Raw genomic sequence first — 26,574 nt, 5'->3', positions numbered from 1 at the left:
TTACAAGCCTCCTGACAATAGAATTCTGTGTGGAAATATCTAAATTCAAGTAACAAAGACAATTTGAGAGGACCAAAAATAGAAACCATTATTGGCATATTAAAACATTTTAGTTACTTAAGAATTCACATTTCTAAGAAAAGCAGCCTTATTAAGCGACATTTGCTCAATAGGCAATTTTCCCCCATTTAATTTTCATAAATACATCCCGTTGAAATGTATTTCCCCTAACAAAGACTGCACATTAACAATAAATGATACATCTTCAAATTTTAATTAATGTCAAGAGCTTTATTTTGCTTCCAAGCAACTTACAGAAACATGTTATTAAAATAATTTAATTTAAGGGGTAGGCATTTGTTTTCTATTTTTAAAAAGGTGGTTCTGAAATTCTGGCCCTGTCAACATCATTTAAACATTCTCGTTCCATGCCTCAATATAATAAATTAAATCAGCATTTTAATTGTGCCCATGCTTTGTGGTTCCTGGAAGTACAAAAAGATTCTCTATGAGCACACGATATCCCCCAAAGAAAAACCCTATTGAGTGATTAATTGCTAGTCTGGAAGATATAAATATGTCTCTCAATAAAGATAGTATGGACTGCAGAAAGCTCTAGCCTCATACGTCCCTGTCGGACACCTTAATTTAGGAGATAGCCTTCTAATTCAAAAAGATTCTGGCTCCAGCATTCATGGACAACTCCACCATGATACACCACCCCTCTACTCAACAGCATGTTTAACTAGCATCATTTTGTACATGCACAGGTATCAGAGGGAAATTGGGCTTTTATGTGTACACATATAAATCTCTAGGTGTTTCTGCTCCTTAAGAAAGGAAGAACTACAAACAATGGAGAATAACCTTAAGTCTTTTTAAAGTACCATCTTTACATACAGTATTTTGGGTTACACCCTGATACCACTAATGCTTCATTCTGAGTTAAAGGATTGGCAGAGACTATTCTTTAATAAACTAAGACATGAACCAGCACTTGAATTTGGCTACGCCTGAACCAAGTAGCTGCCATTATCACTAGAAGGGAGAAAAGCTTAGAGAAAGGACTTACTGGCCATTTCCCCTTACCTCCAAATAGTAAACACAAGAATTGATCTAACTTCTAGAACTGTTTCAACAAGACCAAAGTAAGACCAATTATACCAATCGTTTAAACAAGAAATTGCAAATTCAACTAATTTGAAAACAGAGATGAATACCAGAAGTCAAGACTAGAAACTGGCTCTTTTAAATTGGAGAAATGTCATGCGTAGCTTTTTTAGTTAATGCGTTGTATTCATGATCATGGCATTCATTGCCGAACTAAAAACCACATCTCCTTCACCCGACCACGTTTTTTTAAAAAGGGCATCAGGGAGCAAAATTATCACAGATCATCGTGGCCAGTCTAGAAATCTAGGTATCACTATTTCTCATCATTCCATTTCAAACAAGATGAAAGAAAGGCTCCCTAAAAAGCCAATACAAGTTTGGCCAAGGAGAAAAAAAAAAGTCATTCATATTCATACTTCTACTCTATTGCTATTTGTACTCTAGCTGACCTTGTCAAAGAGAGATTTTGAGCATGATCATCACATATAATGCCAAGGATTAAATCGCTCATCAAACAGTTGGGAGTTCTGCGGAGACAGCAAAAATGGCCACAGTATTTTAGCACCTCCCATCAAGAGGTACAGCATATTTTTCGACCCCTTGAATTTGGAGTGGTTTTGTAGCTTGGGCCCATAAAATGCACAAAAATGGCAACATACCAATCCTGAGCCTAGGCCTCAAAAGGCCTTGCAGCTTCCATCCTCAAACTGTACCCACCATGGGAACAGACCCAAGCTAGCCTGTTAGAGATTAAGAGCCCATGAGGCAAATAGCCCCAGTCATCCCACCCCAGATGTGGCCACCAAAAACCAGTAAGCCCCAGCAACCTATCAGCTGACTCTACATGCATAAGCAAGCCCAGCCAGGATTAGCCAAGCTTATCCTACACCAAAAAATTGCCCAGTTTAACCCAATCAACACTGTCAACCTGCAATATTATGAGCTTAAATAAAGAGGTATTTTTTAAGCCACTAAGTTTTGGGGTTGTTAGGGAGAAATAGCCTCTTAACTAAATCTGCTCAGACTCTATGCTCCAATTCAAGTTTCCCGCCATGTCTATAGCCTTTACCAGGTACTAGTGTACATACTCTGTTTACCTAGTTGTTTCTGGTTTTTGTTTTTTGGGTTTTTTTTTTGAAGTTTTATCTGTTTACTTGAAAGAGAGAAAGAGATACATAGGGCATGAGCAAGGGGAGGGGCTGAGGGAGAAGGAGATGAGGAAACTCCCCGCTGAGCACAGAGGCCAAAGCAGGCTCAGTCTCACAACCCTGAGATCATGACCTAACCTGAAATCAACAGTTGGACACTTAAGCGACTGAGCCACCCAGTTGCCCTAACTTAATTCCTTTTTTTTTTTTTTTTTTTAAGATTTCATTTATTTGAAAGAGAGAGAGAGCATGAACAGGGGCAGAGGGAGAGGGAAACAGAAACAGACTCCCGGCAGAGCTGACAGCCTAATGCGGGGCTTGGGGGCTCAATCCCAGGACCTGAGCTGAAGGCAGACGGTTACCCAACTAAGTCAACCAGCTCCCACCGCCCCCAACCTAGCTCCTTTTGATACCATTTTTTTCTTTAACAAAATGTAGTGCTTAGCTAAATAATGCCCATTATGATTTTCTAAGGTATATCTAAGTATTTTTGATTCACATATAAATGCCCTGAAGGCAGAAACATATTTTACATTTATTTTGTATTTTCCGATATAGATATTACATAAATACTTGTTGGTTTGATTTGAAAATAGCTGAAGTTTGCAAGACCTTTAAATTCCATAAGCTATACTTAGCTTATTTGTAACATGTCAGTATTGTTAGCCTATTTCAACACAAAAAAGATTGAGTAATTTTTAAGATTTCACATTTTACAAATGTAACGAATTTCATAAGAAAACAAACTAGTTAAAATTTAATACTTCTACATATAGCAAAAGATACAAAAACACAATTAAGACCACGACTAGAGAAAATAGCTATCATATATTTAACCAAGAGCTAAAATCCCTAATATACAAAGAGCTCCCATAAAGCAATAGAAAAAGATAAACAACCCAAAATAAAACCAAGGGAAAGATATAAATGGCGTATTCAGAAGAAGGAAAACAAACCTGTGAAAAGATGCTTAATCTCACAATCAGGAAACATAAATTATAATAAGGAGATGCTTATCCATCAAATCATCAGAAATTAATAAAATTAAATAAGATCCAGTAGCAGTGACTATATAGGGAAATAGGCCTTGTTACACAGTCTTGATAGGAGTATAAAGTGTTATAGCTTTTAGGAATACAGTTGGGCCATATCTTTCAAAATGTTATGGGGCACATGCCTTTTGAACCAAAAAGATTCACTGAAACCTTCTTTTTAGAATTAAAAAACTGGAAAGCTGAATAATCATCAATACTCTTAAGTTAAATATTGATTCATCCATCTATGGCAAGTACCCAAAAATTTAAGAGAATCTGATACAGTTCTATGCACTGACGTGAAAAGATTAAGAAATTTTAAGTTGAAAAGGCAGGCTGCCAAAGAATAATATAATGCCATTTTTTAAAAAATAGTAAGTATATAAATGCACAGAAAGAAGGGTAGAATATATTTAAAAAGCCACAATTAGTGTGGTTGCAAGAGTGGAGGAAGACAATTTACTTTCTTCTCTATCATTTGCATTTCCCAGAAGCACTGATTTATGTGACTGGTTTAGAATGTGTTTTAGCACACATACCTGGGCAGCAGAAAGGGGCAGAGCATAGACGGAGTCATGTAAGGAGCCAGAGAAAGAGCTGTGCCTTCATGGAGGAAGCCTCCACTTTCACCCTGGTTCAAAGCAGCGGAGTGAAGGGCATCGCACACAGATGGGAGCAGAAACTAGCACTGGGCGCCCTTGTAACATGACTGCCTCAATGGCAGAGGAGATAATGAGCAGTCAGCTGCACTGGGGACCCTGTGTTTCGCCTCTTGGAACCACACAGGGCAACCTCCCGGAATCTGGAATTAAGAGAAACAAGATGAGCCTCTGAAAGTTAAACGTGAACATCAATACAAACTGGATCAGAGGAGAGAGAAAAGAGGCCGCCTGAAATACTAACAAAGTCAGCAGTTACCAATCACCAAGTGATCTTCTACGCCCAGCACCAAGGACTTTCACACACTGTCTCTCAGTTAATCATCACAACCCTTAGTTTTTTGTTCTGTTTTCAAAGATTTTATTTATTTATTTGAGAGAGGGAGCACAAGTGGGGTGAGGGGCAGAGGCAGAAGCAGACTCCCCACTGAGCAGGGAGTCAGGCCTGATGTGGGGCTCGATCCCGAAACCCTGGGATCATGACCTGAGCTGAAGGCAGACACTTAACTGAGCCACTCAGACACCCCAACCCTTCGTTGTTTTTAATTTACTGAAGGCAAAATGAGCTTAGGGAGGTTAACTAAATTAGCAAGGGTAAAATTACATGAGGCACTGCCAAGGCAGCTGTGTTTAATTCAGCACCTATGTTCTTAATGAACATATGCTCTCTCCCGTAACAGTGGCAGAAAGGCCTCTGGGTCAGCAATACTTGACTGTATCCTTGCTGTATGTATCAATATAGCCAAGAATAAAATCCATCAATTAAAAAAAGCATTCTTAGCCATAGAAGCAAAGAACAAAGGGTTCCAGACCAGCATAGGTGATAATGGTGCGTATTCAAATATTTCCAGAGCAGCAATAACTCTGATCCAAGGATCCATTTGGTTCAAGTAGCAGGCCAAATATTGGCCACAAAATTTACACAAGAAATCAGTTTTTTCAACCCATCAGGATAAAGGCCAGGGCCCCAGACTATAGATTCACCAAGGTAACATCACCTCTGGAGACCTCTTAAAAAAACACACAGTTCCTCCATGGGTCCTCGGTAAGCCGATTTCCCCCCATTTGGAAACTCTTTGGTATATTTCCACCATCTTTTGCTGTTTTAGGCCTGGTTTGAATTCACACAAGGTACTGATGAAGAATATGTATCAAATCTATCACAAATGTAGGTCAACTGGATTCTCCCAGGTTCTCCCACAGACCCAGAGATAATACATAAAAAATTGGGGCAAGTGGAGCGAAAGAAAGAAGTTGTAGCAAAAAGTACTGTGTCCTTGAGCTTAAGGAATGGATTTATTAAACAATTCTGGCAGAACACACTCATACAAAATTCATGGACAATTTTATCTGGAGATTTTTTTTTAAGAATGGTTTCCACTACTTTACACAAAAAATTTGAACACCAGTGACATAGAAGGAGAGAATGGCTGATCCAGTTTAGTCAAGTAGTGACTATTGTTTCGTTGGAAATCAATTTGCAGGCATCCGTGGCTATGGTTGATTGAAATATGTGGTTGGCAAATGGATTCCAAGGAGTTCTCCAGAGTGGCTCTATCCCAGTATTCGCCGAAGGGTCTGACTCACAACAGTAGAGAAGCCCTCCTAACTAAAACCCTCACTCCAAACTTCAATCCTAAATAGATGTACATTTTTTAGGCATTGTGATGGGCACAAAGCGAATGAAGAGCGTTTTGGATATACTAAGCAATTCCTTTTGAATGGAAGCCCCTATCAGGAGGCAGTGGTAGTTACCAATATGGGCTCTGGAGCTGAGCCACCAAGTTCAAACCCAAGAGCTACTCCTTAGTAGCTGTGTGGTCTCAGGAATTACATAACCTCTCTAAGCATCTCAAATGATATAAGTAAAATAACAATCACATATGAGTACTGTGAGGATTAAATGTCTGTCAAGTGCTTTGTATTGAGGCTAGCACAGAGTAAGTCTCCTCAATTGTCAGTTTATATATTATCACAGTGGGAACAAAGATTTGAAGATGAAATAGAAAGTGGTTTGGAGAACAGAAAGCAGTCCAACAGAGGGAAGGCATGAAGCAAGCATGAAATAAGGAGCGTAAACAGGGGAGATGGGGACTAAAGGAGATTTTGTGATTTTCTTAGATTTGGGCCTCACTCCATAGGGTTGTTTAGTAATTCATTCATGCAGAAAAAATATCTGCTAAGAGCTAATTCTATGCCAAGAACCACTGTAGTGGAAGAAATAAGAAGGCAGATAATAAGGCAAGATTCCTACCCTTAAACAAATCTATTTGTTCAGAAACAAAGACAAATAATTACAATCCTAAGAATAGGGTTACAATAGAAGTATGCATAAAATGTTATGGGAGCACAGAGGATGCAGTGACTACGTTTGACAAAGAAGGGAGAGATCTTCCCAAAACTATCAACAGTTGGTCATAGAGGGGATTACCCAAAAAATGACAAGAGATATTTACTAAATCTAACCAGTATTTCTACTCACTCAGGAAGTTTAGAATAGCTGGGATTCTAACCTATTTTGTACTTCCTTGCATCAGGCTGAACCTAAAGCAATGGACCCTAAAAATCTGCTTCCTCAGACTCCACAGTCTTCTTCAAAATAAGGAGAAGACATTCCCAATTACCTAGGGAGCCACCCCGGAAAGAAGTTTACTTTCCTGAAGCTGATCACTGTTTTTGGCACTTAGGAGGAACTCTTGCGAAGAGGAGAATTAAACTTCTCTTGTGCAACAAGTTCATAGTTGTTGCAGCTGAGGATGGCATGAACTGTGCATTCACAAATGGGAAGAAGCCAGATGAGGATTACAAAATTTTATATGGTATAATGTTGGGGGGAGGGGGTGTAGGCTGAATAATTCCCCTCCTCAAGACATCCATGTCCTGACCCCCAGGACCTGTGAATATGTTAGCTTACATGGTAATGGGGCCTTGACAGATGTGATTAAGTTAAAAATCCCCAGAATGAAATAGGATGATGGAAGCAGACATTACAGTGATGTGCTTGGAAGATGGAGGAAGGGGACATCAGTCCAGGAGTACAGTCTCTATAAGCTGGAAAACACAATGAAAAAGATCTCCTCGGAAGCGACCAGAAGAAACGCAGCCCTGCCAACACCATTAGCCCCATTAGACTCATTTCAAACTTCTGACCTCCAGAACTCTAAGAAAATAAATTTGTGGGGTTTTTAAGCCACTAATTTAGTCATTTGTTAAAACACCAACAGGAAACTAATATGGCATAAAGGGGTTTCCTCCAAAGACCTCAAAGCCCAAGCAAATACTCCTCTCAACATCCTAGAGAAGAGTAAGAAAATGGAGAAAGAGGAGTTTGAGCAGGTCATCTGAGACTGAAGCCAAATCAATAGAACAGAGAAAATACCAACTTCAATACCTCGAGGGAGACATGATCCTCCCAACTCCAAAAACGCAGCTCTCTAGAGCTTCATTTGAGTGAGGGGTTCAGATCCTGCCCTTGGGAAAGCCTGGGCATTTCACTGGGACAATTTCTCAAGATCATAGTAAAGAAGATGGTGGCCCACATTTGGTTATCCTGACAGCAGAATGATGTTCCATGCCATGAGAACTGGTACTGAGACACCGACACCACAGCCAGGGTGCCCAGCCCCACCCCCAGTAAGAAAAAAGCATTACTGATCCTGGCCTCAGAAATGAAGAGATAAAATTCTCCTACACTCCTGGAGTAGTCAAAGTTTGTGCTAATGTTTATGAGAGAAAAAAGAAAAAGTAGGAAAGAAAATACATCTGCATCATTGACATCCCCAAGGAGATAAATGGACTAAGAACTCTAGGGAATGCCAAATTTAGTTCTTTGCATCACACCTAGCATGCAGATCCTTTGCAAAGGCATTTAAATGCTATTATCAATAACATCACCTTCTAAAATAAACATCTTTTAATCTATGAAATTTTCCTCATTTTGACCATGTAAAACCTGCAAATTAAACATACACCAGAAGACGAAGGCAACAAGGCAGACAATCTCCAGCTAAGAAATTTGAAAAAAAAAAAGGGGGGGGGGAATAAAAAAAAATCAACCTTTGATGAAATAATTGCTTCTGCTGTTATTTTTTTGCTATTGCTTCAGAAATGTTCTGTCTCTCTCTCTCCCTTTCTTGTCCCTATAGTGTGGTGCCCCGCTGCTGTGAAGATGAAAGGTCCAGTCTCTTTAAAATTTCATGCAGAGCTCTTCACAACATTGAAGCTTTAAAGGCCCATGGCAAATTCAACATATTGTTACACTTGATGGAAGGAGATAAAAATTACATGCAAAATATACTGTATATTCATTGTCTGGAAATACTATAAAGTTACAGCTTACCATATTTCCTTAACCAGTATGGACAGAGACATTTCTGATTTCAATATTTAGAAACACAAAAGATACACATGGAGTGAGTATTGTAGCAAAAATAAGAATGAAATTCAAACCACCTAAGGTTAGATTAGGGTCCTAGGATATGTGAATAGTTTTATTCATCGTTTTCCTAAATTGTTCTAGATATGTGAAGCATATTTAAAAGACACCAAAAGATACAAAGGGCAAAAAAAAAAAAAAAAAAAAAAAGACTTTCTAAAACTTGAGTATATCATGGGGTTCTTTGCCCTAAGTTATTCTCTATAAGAAAAATGTAGGGATAACAGATTTTTATGTATAAAATTATAACACAAAAAAACATTAAGAGCTAGAACTGAAGATAGTGGAATAGAAAGCACAGGAATCACAAAAACAAGTTTATCAATCATTATTTAATTTTAATAGACTTAATTTTAAAATGTATTTTAAATTCTAAAGCTCAACATCTAAATTTTAGGTTTGTGTTTTGCTGTAGTTGTTTTTATATGGCCTGACTGAGCCAACCTCGTACATTTGTATTGTCACTCTTCTTTCAAACATTTATTGAACATCTACTACATGCCAGGCACTGTGCTAGGTGTGAAAAAAGAAAAAAAAACAGAATGTAGTCCCTGTCTCGAGAGGGACTGCTATGTAGTAAAAGGCGAAAACACAGTGAAAGTTAAGTGTGATAAAGCCTTGGAGGCAGAGTTGATAGGTATTGCTAGTGGGGTGGTTGTGCAGGGCGATGAACTTTGACTCCTAGGCTTTCACTTTAGAAACTGGGTGGTTCAAGCAACTGAGATGGGGAGGACTAAGAGGCAGAAGCAAAGTGGAGGAACATTTAAGTTAGACATTTAAGTGGACATATCAAGTAAGAAGTTGGTTATAGGATACTGGAACTCACAGAAGAGGTCAGGGCTGGATATAAATTTGGGAGTCCCTCAGTATGTAGATGCAAGGTCAAGGGGCTGAATGAGATCACATGGCGGGTAGGGGGAAGTACTATCAATAGATAAAAGATCCCTGAGACTCTTCCACACCGAGAGGTCAGTCAGAAAGGGAGACCAAAGTCAGCAAAAGAGAACAAGAAGCCCCAGCCACAGAGATAGAAGGGAAACCAGGAGAACACATTGACACAAAAGCCAAAGGGACAAACAACATTTTGAGAAGGGAGTGATCAGGTATGGGAAAAGACATCTGGAAAGTCAAGGATTATGAGGACATAGATGTGACCCCTGGACTGGAAAAAAAAGATTGTTGGTGACCTTAAAACCAGAGTTTCTATGGAGTTGAGAGAGCCAAAGACCTAGGACTGTTTAGAGAATGAGACATAATGAAGTATCAACAGCCAGTGTCAGCAAGTTTTAGGATTTAAATTTTGTTGTAAAAGGTAGCCAAGAGATGGGGCCGTAAGTGAGTGGGACATGTCAAGGGAAGGGTGATGCCAGAGCATGAATTTATGTGCTGATAGTAACAATTCTATAAAGAGGCAGAAATTGATGTTGCAAGGAAAAGAAGGCTTAAGGCAAGAGATGTGATCCAGAACATAAAAAGTGGGGTTCTTTGACAGGAGTAGGCATTTAATTAAAAAAAAAAAAAAAAAAACCCCTGTAAAGGACATTTCCATATTTATGAAATTTGAATATAGATTATATATTAAATGACATTGTTGAATCAATATTAATTGTCTCAGATATGAGAATGGTAATGTCATGTAAAAAAATGTTCTTTTCCTAGGCAATAAACACCCAGGTATTTAAAAATGAAATAACATGACATCTCTAACTTAGTTTCAAATGATTTTAGAAAAGAGATGGATAGGACAGACAAACAGATTGACTGATGGATAAAGCAAATGTGGTAAATTAACAATCAGTAAATCTAGGAGAAGTCTGGTTGGGTATTTGCTGTGCTATTCTTCCAACTTCTCTATTGATTTAAAATTTTTCCAAATGACAGTTGCACAGGGGTAAATTATAGAGGCTTGGGATGACTCCCTCACTGGTAGACCTTCCAAATCAGAACCTCTCTGGAGATGGGACCCAAGAATCTGTTTTTTATGAAAGCTCCTATGAGGATTTTGATTAACAGCTAGATTATGATTAATTATCTCTTGCTGCATACATACTTACTGGCCTAAAACAACCACCATTTTATTGTGGGAGAGTCTCAGGGATCTCTCTTCTATTGACAGTACTTACCCGCCAAACGATCTCATTCAGCCCCATGACTTTGCATCCACATACTGAGGGACTCACAAATCTGAAGGCCAAGAATCTGGGTAGGACTCAGAAGGGCAGCGTCTCTGCTGGGACTGCAGGATTCAAGACTGCCTTACTCACCATCTGGAGTCTGGGTGCTGGCTGCTGGCTGAGGCAGCTCTATGTGGCCTCTCTCCAGCAGGATAGCCCTTACCTCTTTACCAAACAGATCCCCTCCTCCTCTAGCTATTCAGAAGCTGTAAGACCTGGGCTTAACACTACAGATCACTGCCATCACATTATATCAGTCAAAGCAGGTCACAAACCCAGCTCTGACTCAAGGAGGTAGAAGAGACTCCATTTCTTGATGGGAAGAACAACATCACATTACAAAAGAGTTGGGGAGCATGAAAGTGTGAATCACTGCAGGCTGTTTTAATAACCTACCACAGACACTCATTCAATTAGACTACCAACCTAAATAATACAAGCCCCAACTTAAATACAAGCTTGTGTTATAATGTAATTATCATGTCCATATGTAAATGGGTTCTTCTAAAGCTATCTGAAAATCTATCATTTTCTTCATTTGGAAGAAACTAGCAATTTAATTATGGCATTCATTTGCTCAGTAGACCACAAACATTACAAAAGTAAAATTCAGTCTTTCCCACTGATTCTTAGTCTCTGAGACACAGATTCAGATCACAGAGGTTCTGTACACTGAGGGACAATCCAATAAATTTTGGAATCCTAGTAAGTTCTCACCAATCCCACAGACAAATGGAGAGTAGAACTGCAATAAGGATGTTCTTCTTGTGTAGAGAGTAGCTCTTCTGTATTCATTCCTGCCCTCTGGGTGATGACGGAGGCCATAACCTACAACCTCTTCCCCCTTCGGTAACTTCTCAAAGGTTCATTAGTTTATCATCATTTCACAGAGGTGACCAGGCCTTCAACCACGATCTTGCATGGGAGGAGTACTGTAGGGCCAGGACTTTCCAACGCAGAATGATAGAAGATGGGAGCCCCTGCTCTAGCTTTTGTAACCATTATCAGAGCTCCCAAGTAATGGACGATTTTGATTATGTTCATTTTTGAGACTTATTAAAGCACATGTGTGTCCCTGTCTAGAATGGCTCTTCACACATGGTCCTTACCATGGAAAAAGTCTATTCATATCAGCCATCAAAATCAAAAAGCAGCATCTGATATGATGCCTAAAAATATTAATATTGTGTTATCACAATTCCAGATTTCAAGTTGTATTGCAAAGCAATAGTAATTAAAACAGTATGGTACTGGCATAAAAATAGACACATAGGTCAATGGAATAGAGCAGAAAACCCAGAAACAAACCCACAATTACATGGTCAATTATCTTTGACAAAAGAATGAATATCCAATGGGAAAAAGACAGTCTCTTCAACAAATGGCCTTGGGAAAATTGGACAGCCACATGCAAAAACATGAAACAGGACCACTTTTTTCACCATACACAAAAATAAACTCAAAATGGATTAAGGGCCTAAATGTGAGACCTGAAATCAAACATCCTTGAAGAGAGCACAGGCAGTAACCTCTCTGATGTTGGCCATAGCAACACCTTTGTAGATATGTCTCCTGAGACTACCCTATGATCCAGCAATTGCACTACTAGGTATTTACCCGAAGAATACAAATATACTAATTCACAGGCACATAAGCAGCCAAATGTTTATAGCAGCATTATTTACAAAAGCCAAACTATGGAAGCAGTCCAACTGTCCATCAGTAGATAAATGGATAAAGAAGAAATGGTATACACACATAGTGAAATATTATTCAGCTATAAAAATAGGAATGAAATCTTACCATTTGCAACACCTTGGATAGAGTTATAGAGTAAAATGCTCAGCGAAGTAAGTCAAAGAAATTCAAATACCATATGATCTTACTCAGATATGGAATTTAAAAAGTAAATAAGCAAACACAAAGACAAACCAAGAAAGAGACTCTTATAGAGAAAAATTGATGGTTACCAAAGGGGAGGTTGGTGGGATAATCCAGGAAAGAGGGGATGGGGATTAAACAGTACACTTATTATGACAAAAAATAATAAAATGATTACAATAAAGAAAAAAATTGTTGAATCACTATATTGTACACCTGAAACTAATATAACATTGTATACTAATTATACTGGAAAAAGAAAAATAAAAGACTTAAAAAAAGTTCACTTACATTATCTACACCGTGAGAGGTTTCTGCCTTTTTTGTTTACTACTTTTTTACCCCTACTCAAGTTACTGGAAGGAATTATGGGAACTATCCCCAATGACAGTGTTTTTTTTTTATACAACAATACAAATAATTACATATCAATATTTATAAACATCAATATATAAGCAGTCAGTGTGTTTTACTGAAAAAAAATCTATAGGTGGGGTGTCTGTATATTTATATTTGAATAGCATTTTCATGAACTTTCAAAATTTGGTCTATGACCAAGATGTCCAGAAATAATCAGTTTACGCAAAATCAAGTGTTAAAATAATTAGTACTGGGGACACCGGGGTGGCTCAGTCAGTTAAGCAGCTGCCTTTGACTCAGGTCATGATCCCAGGATCCTGGGATTGAGCCCCATGTTGGGCTCCTTGCTCAGTGGAGAACCTACTTCTCCCTCTGCCTGCCACTTCCCCTACTTGTGCACTCTCCCTGAAAAATAAGAGATATTTTTAAAAATAAAAATAAAATAAAATAATTAGTACTGACCATATGCTAAAATGATAAGAATATGGGAAATGCTTTGTAAATATTACGTACATATCCAAGTACTACTTTGAAAGTTAGGTGGCTACCATATGGCTCCATATGGTACCATAAGTTTCACCTGATGGATAAATCTTCGTAATGTTAATTCCCAATGAAAGACAAGTGAATAAAAAGACAAAATAACCTGCAGAAATAGATCAGATCTGAAAATCTGATGAATTTTCAATTGTACTAAGTAAATAGAAGCTGGCTTTAACGGAACAATGATGAGGTCCCAAGCACAGAACTAAAGCCTTTACGTTCATCATATACATACTTTCAATCCTCACAAATGACTTTGCCCCCTCCACTTAGCACGTACAAAAACCGATGAACCTTGTCCCACTGCTGGAAGCCTGAGGTGACCTGGCCAAAAGGATCAACAGTCTGAGAGGCACACGAATTGAAGAGGCTCTGCCTGGGAAATTGGAGATTTCTCCATTTTATACATGAGGACAACTGAGGATTAACACATTAACCAACTTGTTCAAGATATCCCCAAAGCTAGACTTTTAATTGCTATGCTCCAGTGCCTGGCAATGGAAAAATTTATCAAAAATCTTTCCATCGATTAATGAAAAATTAAGGAACAACAACTCCTACAATTCCCAGGCTTCCCTAAAATAATGACCTTTGAGAAAGCAAGACAATTCATGTTGTTTTCTATCATTTAACTTATAAAACAGTACTACTGCCACTTCCCCAGCTCAGAAATCAGGCCAATTTTTAAGACATGGGATTTGCCCTGAAATACCCTGTGGGGTACTTCTCTGCCTAATTCTCCCAAATCTTTGTTTCTATTAGTAAAACATTAACAGCTTTGCCCCATATGAAGCTAGTAACAGAAAAAATATATAACAGATATAACCTACAACAATAATATTCACATGCAAATAGCTTATACAAAATTGTAATTAAATTAGGGGCAACTGAATGGGTGTTATTTATTCAAAAGTCTCCTTTACGTTAATCAGATACTAAAGAACAGACATCAAAAGAATCATAGAAATAGAATGTACCCTCAAGTTATATCACAAGGAGAAAAAAAAAAAAAAAACTCTCTCTGGATACAAAATTCAGGTTTATTTTATCTTAAATCAGACCAAAGGGATTTAGGTTGCTTTTTTAATCTACTTGTGCATAATGATCTCTCAGATTAATCATACTGTTTAATAGAATATTATTATTAATTAGACATGTCATTGCTTCAGGCAGAAAATTATTGGAAAGTATAAAGGCTTATATTCCAAAGGCTCATAAGAGAAAGATTTCCATTTCTCTCATCACACATCTCTTTCAGTTCCAATTCTCAGTGGAAATTCCTCAATGAATTCAGTTCTTGTAACACTAACATTTAAAAGTGTCTCCCATTTAAAAGATAGCTGAATTAGGGTTTGCCTTGTAAGATATTTTGTTATTCATAAACCAATTACATTTTCTTAAAAGGGCATGTGGGTTCAGGAGAAAATCCATCAGTGTTGCCCAGATTTTTTTATCATCTTCCATTAGGGGTGTTAGGACTAGGGCATGGAGAAAACCAACCAGGTCATCAGTTTTACACATCAGGATCCCATCCTTTACATTGTTCTCATTTTCATCTGGTCACCGGCTTCCTCTTCATTCCCCAAAGCCCAGGGTATTGTATTGGTGCCACTCTAACCACAAACAGAAAAACTCTCAACTGTTCCCCTTTAGGCCAGAATTCCCTAAGGCTCTCTCACTCAGATGCCCTTAGTAAACATTTCTTTTGCTCCACACTAAGCCACCTGGAAGAAACTCCCAGAAATCGTGCTTTTCAGAGCTCCAGCATTAGAAAAGGGCACAGGTATCTTCTGCCCCCATATTCTTCCCACCTATGATTTGGTCCTTTCACCCTCACCCTCTAGCCTCCCCTCCCCCTCTTGCCTCCTCACTCTGAGCATCCACGCAAATGACCAAGTATCCTATTTCACAGTGAAAAATACAGCCTCAGCAGAGCCAAACTTCCTCAACTTCTGGCATGTCTAACGATGAATTTTCCCAGCTGTACAAAGTTAATCTCCTCACTTGTATCCAGCATCTCACCTCCATCCTCTTCAGAAATCTCCCTCCATTAACTGCCTTACCTCCTCTGTATCTTCATCCTGCCTCCTTTGACTCTTTCCCCTCCGCTCATAAACTATGTGGCTACTGTTCAAATATACCTACGACATCAGCAACAAGAACCATACACAAAAGTGTCCCTTGAAACTTTTAACTCTCATCTTCCCTTCAAAGCTAAGCTTCTTCAAACAATTATGAGAACATTCCAGACACAGAGAAGAGTATATGGAAGACTCTGAGATGGAAAACATCATGGTCCTTGGAGAAAGGAAAACATCTACATGGGTAGAGAATCATGAGCAAGTGGTGGGAAGATAGACAAGAGCTAAGTAACCCCGATCTTATGAGTCATGAAGGAGTTTAGCCTATATCATGGATTTGTTTTGAAGATTACATGCATAGTACATGTAATAAAATGTAGCTATTACTATTTTAAAATATATAACTCTTTCTTCTAACTCCATTAGGGGACTCAGTAGGCTATGAAAGTGAGAACAATCCCTTTGTTACCAGGCTTGAAGTCTAAGTGAGCAAGCAGGATAAGAATAAACTCTCTCAACTCCACTCAGAGGGCTCAAGTGGAAAAGTTTGGAAACAGTAATAGGTACACAGATGATATGTGTAGCACAATCAACATGTACTACACATAAATATACAAAAACACAAAAAAAAATACAACTTGATCTGAATCTGTTTATAGATCCAAGGCTGGTTTATAGAGTGAGAAATTGGACTGGAAATTGTCAATTAAAGATAACTCCATCTCACAGGACAACTTAATTCAAAAGGTAATCCTGGGGATTCCTGGGTGGCTCAGTTGGTTGAGCATCTGACTTGGGCTCAGGTCATGATCTCAGGGTCCTAGGATGGAGACCCAGGTCAGGCTCCATGCTCAGCAGGGAGCCTGTTTCTCCCTCTACCCCTGCTCGTGCTCTCTCGCTCTAAGTAAACAAATTTAAAAAAAAAAATTAAGTTTTTTAAAAAGGTGATCCCAGACTGAATCCTAGAGTAGAAAAGAAAATGTTAAAAAGGACACCACTGGGAGAAATAAATGATAAAATTAGAATATGCACAGCAGACTACGCAGTAGTGTACCAATGTTAAACTTTTTGAATTTGATAGGATTATGTCAGAATATCCTTGTTCTTGAAAAATAAACAAAGACTGAGGAATAAAGAGTCATGGTTTGCGAAACTTACTCTCAAGTGGTTCAAAAAACTATTATCTAATAGTAGTATTATGTAACATAATAAAAATTGTGTGGAGAGAGATAAAAAAGAATGTTGAAGCCTACACCGTAAATTGGTGTTTCTAAGTAAAGAGTATAGGGGATTTCTTTGTCCTATTTTTACAAGATTTGGGGTTCAAGAGCCAGACTTTGCCCTGTCCTCTGGGTCCTCACTGTCCTTTAGCCTCCACAGGGATGCCTCACTTTCCCTCCTGGCCCCTCTTAAGTGATCCCGGCTGAAGTCTTCAGCTGGTGGAATTTGTGGTCTGTCCTGGTACTGTTGGGGCAGTGGGGTCCCCCATCTTTGCAGACTTAGCCTTATCTCAGCCCTTGCTTCTTGTCTCTTGGTGATGCAAAAGGAACTTTGGGGGGAAAAGATCCCTTTTCTCTCTTGACAAAGCCTGACAAGACTACAGCCTCACTCCAACTTCCCCAAAAACTTAATTTGAAGATCAAAGCTGAGCCTTGAGTTGGTGGTTCTAATCTGAAATCTATGCTTCAAGAAAGGGGACAACCCATGCCATCTTGTTTCCATTAACAAAATACACATCCACTTAATATTTTCATAAGGGTAACTCTTACCTACAGTATCCATTTAAACAATTTAACGGCTCACAACCTTAATTTTCTACTTCCCTAGGTAGAAAAACCACAGATAACACCAAGCATAAAATCCTGAAGATTTTGACAGTCAACGACTACAAGTAAAAATGGTTATACTAAATATAAAATGCAACAGTTAGGAAAAGAAATGGGTAAATCTTATATAGAGATTTTTACAACTCTTTGATAAACTAAATGATATGGCAATTCTTTACATACTTATAAAGCCAAAGCTAAAATTGCACCAAAGCAAAGCATAAAAATCTGTAGAGTCTTGGGGTACCTAGCGGGCTCAACAGGTGGAGCATGCGACTCTTGATCTTGAGGTCATGAGTTTAAGTTCTATGGTGGGTGTAGAGATTACATTTAAAGAAATCGTACAGTTTTGCAACGGGCCCTCCCTGCCTCATCTCCCAGCCTTAATAATGGAATCAAGATGAAAATACTCATTTTCTGCACAAATTAAGTAACCATGACAGTTGTAAATGTGTATGGAAATTCTCTAGAGGGTTCAACAATTATCCTTAAGGACAAAGAATTTAAGGTGGTAAAATTAGAAGGATATAAATAACAAAGCTTGCCTGCACTGGGACCATCTCCAACTTTCCCATAGCAAAAAGAGGTCTGTAAGGCTCTAGTTTGGGCTCTGGTTGTCTATGAAGCTACAAAAGCTGGACAGTGGGAACAGGGGAAGCAGAAAGAGGACAATTCCTCAACACACATAGGTTCTCTCACCTCTGTACTCCCTCTTCTGATGACCATATAAAGACCAGGATGTATTTTGTTTTTAAAGATTTTATTTATTTGAGTGATTGAGAGAGAGAGAGAGAGAGCATGAGCAGGGCAGAGAGGGACAGCAGGGAGACCGACGTGGGACTCAATCCCAGGACCCTGGGAACATGACCTGAGCCGAAGACAGATGCTTAACTGACTGAGCCACCCAGGTACCCCTAGAATGTATTTTTTTAAGTGTCATTTTATGCTTACAAATCTCAGATGCAAAGAGAAAATGAAGGATTTAAAATCTTATTATTTTGGAATAATAAATTTTGGAGTCTTTGATTTCCTTGATAAAAACAAAAAGGATGTTGCTTGATTTGTGTTAGGTGTGCCAATAACGTTGCTAGAAGGGCATTTTTCCTTGTAAGGGCTATAGAGAACTCTAGAAAAATGGAGTTAATTAAAGTATAAACTTTGTTATTTACTTGAAATAAATTCCACGGCCTCTCTCTCTGTATCCTACCTGTATGCGTAATTTTATTTAAATTTATTGAATATTTTTCTTACCAACAAAAATGAGACCTGAATAATCTTAGAGCAAATAAAAATTCTCTTCCTCTAAAACTAATGCCCAAAATAAAGCAGTGCAATGTTTCTTTCATAAAGAGCAAATTGTGAAGTTTTTATTTTAAAATTTTTTAATTATATTTTTGAGTGACTAGAAATAAAGAGCTGTAAGGAAATTTTCTTGGAGCTTTAACATTATAATTTATCATGACTCAACAAATACATATTAAATCTATATTATACAAGTATCTTAAATTATACACACAATAGACCCATGCACATACCCTAAGATTAAACTTTACAGATCTACTCACCTTTATTTTCTCATCTTTTTCTTTTACAAAAATTCCCATTTTTGTACTCAGACTATACCTGATCAGAAGGTAACCAGAAGCACATTTGCTTTAATAACTTTTACACATTCATAAATATTTTTTAAACCCATAAATGTTTAATATTAGTATAGCATATCAAAGTACTGTTCTTTTCTCTGTAAATAAATCATTTCTAATCTAAAGAATTGGGGTTTGGGGAGAGTTACACAAAGTAACGAAAATCCTTCTGGCCAGTGAATCAAAGGACATTCCCAGACATTCACTTCTCTTTCCAAATATGAAAAACATAATAAATACATATCTTATAGTAAGATGTTTTCCTCATGTTTCCTTTGGGTAGTCTATTTAGTACATTCTTTTTCACATTGTACTATGGGATTGTTGCTCAACTTTGTCATTTTCCCCTCTGCCAAAGACTGCCTGCTGGAAGGAAGCCAGAACTGCTATGATATCACTCCTCAACCACAACTAACCATGTTAAGTTCAGGCAAAAATTAGTTATAATCTAAAAGTGAGGGGGGAAAATTATATAAATTACACATACATATGCATGAGTGCATTTACACCACCCATTATACTACTTCTGAAGAATAACAGCTAGCCCCCACTATTTGTGTTTTCAAAAGAAAATAAGCTATGAAAAACAGACATAAGGCATTCAACAGGATTGAAAGGAACTTTTAGGACTGCTAAATATTTTACCGTTTAATTTTTTCCCCCAAACCTATGTGGCCATCTGTATCTACAATGAGGAGTGAAACAAGAGATTTTTCAAGCAAACCTTTCCTAACGCTGCCAACTGCCATGGGACTTCAAGGAAGGGGTGCCAGACGACTTGTGTGTTTCTGAACAGCCATATCGCAAAACGTAGTGCATGTGGGTGGCCATGTTGCTTATCCTTGTGGCATCCAAGTAGTGGTATTAGTCACACTTGCATCTCACACGTAAATCAAGCTCCCATGTTACTTCTATGCCATTTTTTTCACATCTTTTTGCCATGCCTATCACCAAGCTACACCAACCGATTAGGTCTGTAGCTGTCAGTATTTTTTCTATATAAACATCCTCTTTGAATCAATCTTTTGCCACCTGCATTGTTCCACTTCACTTCCTTTTAGCAGCACTGTTTCGAGAGGACAACTGCCACTAAAAACACGGTACTGAAGCAATCATTTGGTTCTGTGCGCACATTTTAATTTCATGCCCTACAGGGGAGAGCCGCTATCTGCCTTAAAACAAAAATTGACTCTTTAATGCTTTACTGTTTTACACAGTTTATCTTTCAAACAGTAGGGGAGGGAGCATAGGGGGAACCCCCAAATTTGAATTCTTCAAGTACTTCCCCAACTGTATTTTTATGAAAATAGACTGGATTTGTCAGAGGTCTCCTTCACAGTATAGCCTGTTGTTATCTCAATGCAGTGAGACCTACGGTGTCAAGTGAACCCTGTTGTGATCTCAAGAGAGAAGCATTCAGTTATTGATACCACAGATTTAGATGAGTTTTGTAGTATGGCCTGTAATTTAAAGCTTGCATAACAAAAAGTACAAAAGCAGTCTGGGGGTGGGAGCCAGTGGGAAACGGTACAGAATAAAACTTAATATGAGCAGGGGAATGTATGAATATGTATGGATGATAAGCACTGACATCAAACCTATTATGTGATTGTTTTCCTTTGACACAGGTGTTATTTTGTCATTGGCACAAACAGTAGTGAAACACTGGTCTGCTTTCTCCCATGCGTGTATTAAGGGCCCACAATCATGAGTCAATGTAAACGAGCTGCCTTGGTCACTGGTAACAGTAACCTCACAACACTGAGTTCAGTAATTAAAACCTATGATTACAATGTACAGGAGGGAAAAAGTGATGAACACAGCTACAGAGTAACCTCCCAGAAAGTAAGAGAAACATTTTAAATCATCCACTCACGGAACTTTTTTAAGCTGGAAAAATGTTTATATTTTAAAAAGTATATATGGAAGATCGAGTAAAGCACTTCTTCCTATAAAGACTTTCATGAAAAATTAAATTTACAGCCCAGACTTTCCTGCCCCCTTGTGGAGAAAATACAGAGTCTCTCTATCAACATAAACATGATGGCTTTTTTAAAACCTACAGATAGGTTTTTTCCATGGCATATGTTATTTACTGGCATGGTTGGATCCTCTGATGTACACAGAGCTTTACCAGCAATTAAATATTATACCAAAATAAAACAAAATCTAAATAACAAAAGAGCAGTCAATCAGGTGTTAGACTGCAAGAAACCATCTAATTTGGGACAAAGTAAAAAAACTGCAATGATTAGTTTTTAATAACACTTAGATACATAAATAAATGTTTTATACAAGTAGAAAAAGAGAGCAGCTTTCAAAGCGGCCATCAGAAAGCTCTGGAACTAGTTCATCTCTTAACTCAGGGAATGGGTCACCATCATCATCTCTCCATGGGGAGTGCCACTGCACACTGTCATCTGGGGAGGATCAGCCTGGGACACAGAACATATTAATCCCACCAGCAACTCTCATAAAACCAAAATTCACAAGTTGCTTTAGATTGCTCTTAAAGAAATTTGGTCTAACTTGGTTTCAATAGACACAAGGAGACGGGCTGGAGGCTGTCAGCCCCATATTTAATGCCCACCCAGGTTCAACCAATAGCCAACTTAACATGGTGGTTTACTCATAAGTCTCCTCTGGACGTGCACGAGAAGATGCTAAATTTCATTGTATTTGTTGCACGTTCTAAAGTTATCATGTGAAAGGTGTTTTAGTAAAAATGAAAGGTTTTTTAAGTATTTTGTAAATTGGGGAAAGGAAAAATAATTCATTTTAATAGATAAAATCATCATGGAAATGTGTCAAAATTTCTGAAAGGCAACTTTTTCCCAAGTTACAGACCCTCAGATGTTCAATGAGCATTCCCTAACCTGGTGCTGAGTACCAAAGTACCAACCATGTGCAAGGGCTCAGTCTACTGTGGAAATGAGGTCTATGCGGCAGCTGAGCAACAAGGCCAAGTGGGCAAACCAGACAATAATAAATGGGCCAGAGAAGGGAAGCTGAGCATCAGGGAATTTCTGAGGAATAAATAGGACCTAGCTAGAGAAAGAAAGTGTAAAGAGTGAAGAGGAAGAGAGAAACCTGCTCCATGCATCACAAACTAAGGATGGCTTATAAAAAGATTAAGCATTTTGGATTTTAAAAACCCCCAAGTCCTGGTTCTGTATGTAAAAGGTACCTGTTGCCAGGGCGGGGGCAAAGCTAGAGATTTTGCACAGGTAGAATGAAGCCAGATGAGCCAAAGCATGGACTCCAAAGCTTGAGTCCGGATTTCATCAATGGGAAGCCACCAGTGATGCTGGGGTAGGGTTTACTGATAACATTTCCGCAGATGACTAAGTGAGTGTCTCCAGTGCCCCCAAAGTAGGGATGCTGTAGGAAGGTACTCAGGCTGTTAACGTGATTCAGGCTGAGCTAGAGGGGAGGCAAAGAATCCAAAAGCTGTCATCTAAGGAGATTAAGTACAGTGACTGGTTGACTCTAAGGAAAAAAAAAAAAAATGCCTGAGGTTTAAATCCCATGGGGATTGTAGAATATGGCATTCACAGAATCAAGAAATTGGGCAAATAGAAAAATCATGTATTTTACGTTCACTGCCTTCTCTCAGGTAAGCCTTCGATGCTATCTAAGAGTGGCAATTTTCCCTCCAACTCTATTTTTTTTAATCAACTTAAAGTTTTATCAGAGTTTGTTTGTTTTTTTTTAAGTTTTTCAATCTGCCTTAAAAAAGACTCCTCCGAGTTACAATCTTTGTTTCTACGCACAAAAACTGAAAGTTTTGGGTGTCCTTAAATTTCACCATCTATCCTAATTAAATACCCACAAAATCTCATTAACAATAATGCCAGTCATTTCCCAATACATATTCATTTAAGCATTCACTGATAAACCTCATTAATGCCCAGCACCATACCATGTGCCACAAGGAATTCAAAAACAAGGAAGTCAGTCCCTGATCCCAAGCAATTTTTAATCTTTAACAGGATTAAGTACATAACCCATAAAATAAGGTGGAACATGATGAATGTTATCTTAAAGGGAATATGAATCAAGTACACAGAAAATCAGAGGAAATACACCACTTCAATTAGAAATCAGGCAGGAATCTACGTTCCAACTAGAGAAAATGAGAGAGCATGAATGTTGAAGATCTCCCCCAAACCTATACTCCAAGATTCTCTGGGCAAATGAAGGAAAGCATACTGCAGGTTGAGAGAAAAGTTTTGTTTTGTTTCGTTTTGTTTTTTTAAGACAAGAAGGTAGGAAATCAAGAGTTCTATTCAGGGTTCAAAACACTGTAGATGAATCATGAGAGATGAAACTGGAAAGGCAGGCAATGACCTTTACCGCAATGTACTTTGATTGGCAGATAAATGATTCCTAACCAATTCCACAGGCAAGGACAGCCACTCAAGATTTCAAATGGAATTTTGGTACGATGGGATAGGACCTGTCCGTAACTCAGGAAATTCATGTTTTTTAGTACATTTAATCTGGCAATAATGTACTTGAGAGAGAGGAAACAAAAAAAAATGATTGCAATAGGTAAGGGGTAACAGAAAAACCATCATCAAAAGTAATCACTTTTAGAGTCTTACAACAACAGTGAAAAAAAAAATAAACTGGATAATCTAATACCATGTTTCTACCAAATACCTCCCATAATCTAGCAAATATGAGTGATGACAGGCAGAATTCCAGGAGCATTTAAATAAGTAGACACAAGCAGGATGCCTCCAGGCTACAGTTTTTCATTGGAATTCCCAATACCCAGGCTAATCTTCCAACAAAGCTGCCAAAATAAATGGATCTAACCTTGTAGCTGAGTTCAAAATTGAGCTGGTGAGGTCAGTCCATGAACATGTTAGTGAACTTTCAGTAGTGACTACCTTAGCCCAAACTAACATTTTCTTTATTATAATAGTAATTTTTCTAAAAGAATATAAATACTGTACATTGGTTAGAATACTATCCTTTCGTGTTATTTGTCATTCTTCTCTCCATGTAGCATTAAACCCACTCTATGTAAGTGATCTACTTATTCCTGGTTAGCCTATGTCCAAGGCTACCCGTTTGATTCTTAATTATAACCCCAAATCAGACTCTTGCAGTCATTAGACTCAAGGGATGGTATCGATCTACAACCCATGGTTAGTTTTTCAAATGCAAATTTGCTGAATTATATATAGATAAAATCTCATCACAATGAACTGAACTGCAATAAAAAGTTGTGGGAAAAGATCTATATCTCAAGAGAGGGGTGCCTTACAAATGCCATGATTTCCACAACTATGAAATTACTGCTAATCCTTAACGTTAAACAATCCTTTCTTTTGAAAGTATTCTACCTCCTCCCAGTAGAAAGGAAAAGAACAATTTCTTTTGGTCTTTTTTTCTTCATCAAGAAATTACCCTTAAAAAAATATACTTCATATGAAATAAAGGTAGAAATTTCAGATCAGTTAAAATTAAAGAATCAGCTATTCATTTTTCCCTATGAAATTGGCAAATATATATATTTTAATGATAATTACTAGCTTTAGGGAAGGTGTGGAAGTATAAGTTGGTACATATTTTCAGGAGGGCCATTTGGTAAAATCTAAAGTGTTAAAATGTGCATCCTATTTAATTAAGCAATTACAGATCTAGAAATTCATCCCAAGAATAAAGAAATAATACATGCAAAAATTTCACTTTTAGGTTGTTCACTGTAATGACATTTATAACAACATAAAATTGGAAACTACCTAAGTATCAAAAATACCTAATTATTATCCTGGCAATTATTGAAAATGATGCCATCGTAATAATTACTGAAATACAGGTTATAAAACAGTACAGGACTCTACTTTTGTAAAGTGTACATGTTTTTAAACACTGAATAAACTATAAGAAACTGAAATCATAGTGGTAGTTTTCCCTGGTGGTAGATTCATAAGTTTTTTTAAATTTTATATATCCATTACTTCTAAATGTTCTTTAATGAAAAATTATTTTAATAAGGAAATTTTTTTAAAATTACACCTCAGCTGCCTTTCCCTAATACATCCCACCCTTTCAGATAAACCCACCTAAAGGCTCACGCTACCAAAAAAACAAAATATAAACACATAGCACAACAGAAAGGTCATCCAATGCTATTTCGTTATTTCTCCTGCTCAATTCAGAGTACTTATTCTCATTGCTTATTCACCAAAGTCTATCTTTATAGTTTCTATTGATTAGCATAATCATCTCTATACATGTACTCTATGACAAATACACACACACACACACACACACACAAAGTAACTTGGATTGCTCATGTTGACTAAATGGGAATGGACTTAATATCTGCCTGTCGAATCTGGATAGATAGGTCACTAATGAGCAAAAACAATGATAATAATTTCATAAATTTTAATTGTCACATGAAAAATACCAAAAAATTATTTGAGACTGTGAGATTTTCTTTTAGACTTTAACCTAAAGAGCTCATCCTAATGATGCCCCTGGTGGCAGGTAACATTTAATTTTTCTCTGTGTCATTGAAAAAGAATTAGATGTAAAACTCAGGTAAGAGATTAATATTTCACACCCTGAGGCTAAATACTTCAACATGAATATTCATAAAGGCCTATTCTGAGTGAAATCTCATGCGAGTGTAGCTTTCAAACGCTTGAATATTTTACATAGTTCGGAGTCTGGGCATTCCATAGAGAAGACGACAAGAATTTCACCAACTATCAGGCTATTACTTGCGGGTCTAAATTTGCGATTATGACAAATGCTTTTCTTATCAACATACACTGTATTCTTATAGCCTCTTTCTCAAAGTCTGAACTGGGCTTTCTTTTTTCTTGGTCCCTTCTTATATGTGATGAAGTTAAGTGTTGATGATCACTAGGGTCAGAAAATCAGTTACTCCCTGAGGCTGCAGATGCCTATGTGTCCTCTGTCAGTTCTAAGGGGACTGGGAGAGAGGGGGTAGAAAGGCAACATGGGCAGGACCATCCTGGCCACTAGCTGGATTCACTTTACCCTAGCCCCCACCCCTATGGTACAAGGTTCTAGATGAGTGAGCTAATTCATCCTCCTGTGACAACTTTGCTCTTGGTCCCTGGAGGTACTTTCCACCTTCCAGAAAAGGAAAACAAAAGGGATTGCTCAAAGAACTCTTAAGCCTTGTGGAACAAAGCCTCAAGTTATGTAGACATAAACCGAGGTGGGAGGTGGGAGGTAGGAGGATGTGGAGTAGAAATAACAAGGGCAGAACTGAAGAGATAGAGTATAAAAGTGAAAATAATGAGCTGTCTGCCCAAACAACGACTGAATTTACTAGGAAATCATAATAGCTAATAAATGCCTTAGAGGAATAAACCAAAGAGGAAGAATGTTTAGTGTGGTATCCCAAGCAAAGAAGGAATAGAATGAAATTTAATCAGCGAAAAATGTAGGTCTAGGGAAAACCTGTCAACACATCTAGGATTTTGTAGAACATTCTCCCTATGCAGTAACGGGTTTTCCTTCTGAATGATGACAAAAACATGGCAGCGCAAATCAGTCAATAATATTATTTATGGAATTATCCTGCCTAGAGTCTCATATTCATATTGTATGACCAAATATATCTACCATCTGAAGACACCTCCCACGTCTAAAACCTGAGATGCATGTTTCCTCTCTTCT

The 26,574-nt window shown here is 37.8% G+C and overlaps 1 protein-coding gene across 8 annotated transcripts in view; it reads right to left on the bottom strand.

The window, feature by feature from the left end:
- ZFHX3 (zinc finger homeobox 3) overlaps positions 1-26,574 on the bottom strand; it is a 1,292,716-nt gene that overhangs the window by 1,215,090 nt on the left and 51,052 nt on the right. For 4 of the 8 annotated variants that reach the window (XR_015728051.1, XM_087870546.1, XM_087870551.1 and 1 more), the window contains one exon: positions 3,835-4,097. The exons of the other annotated variants lie outside the window; for them this stretch is intronic. The gene's annotated coding sequence lies outside the window, so the exon portion shown is untranslated. The remainder of the gene's footprint in view (positions 1-3,834; positions 4,098-26,574) is intronic. 8 annotated transcript variants of the gene reach the window in all.

The sequence above is a fragment of the Ursus americanus genome, chromosome 21 (genome assembly GCF_024610735.1).
Source record: "Ursus americanus isolate L20-20 chromosome 21, mUrsAme1.1.p, whole genome shotgun sequence".
Taxonomy (NCBI): Eukaryota; Metazoa; Chordata; class Mammalia; order Carnivora; family Ursidae; genus Ursus; species Ursus americanus.
Note: the sequence above shows the minus strand (reverse complement) of the source record. Positions and strands in the feature narration are given on the sequence as shown.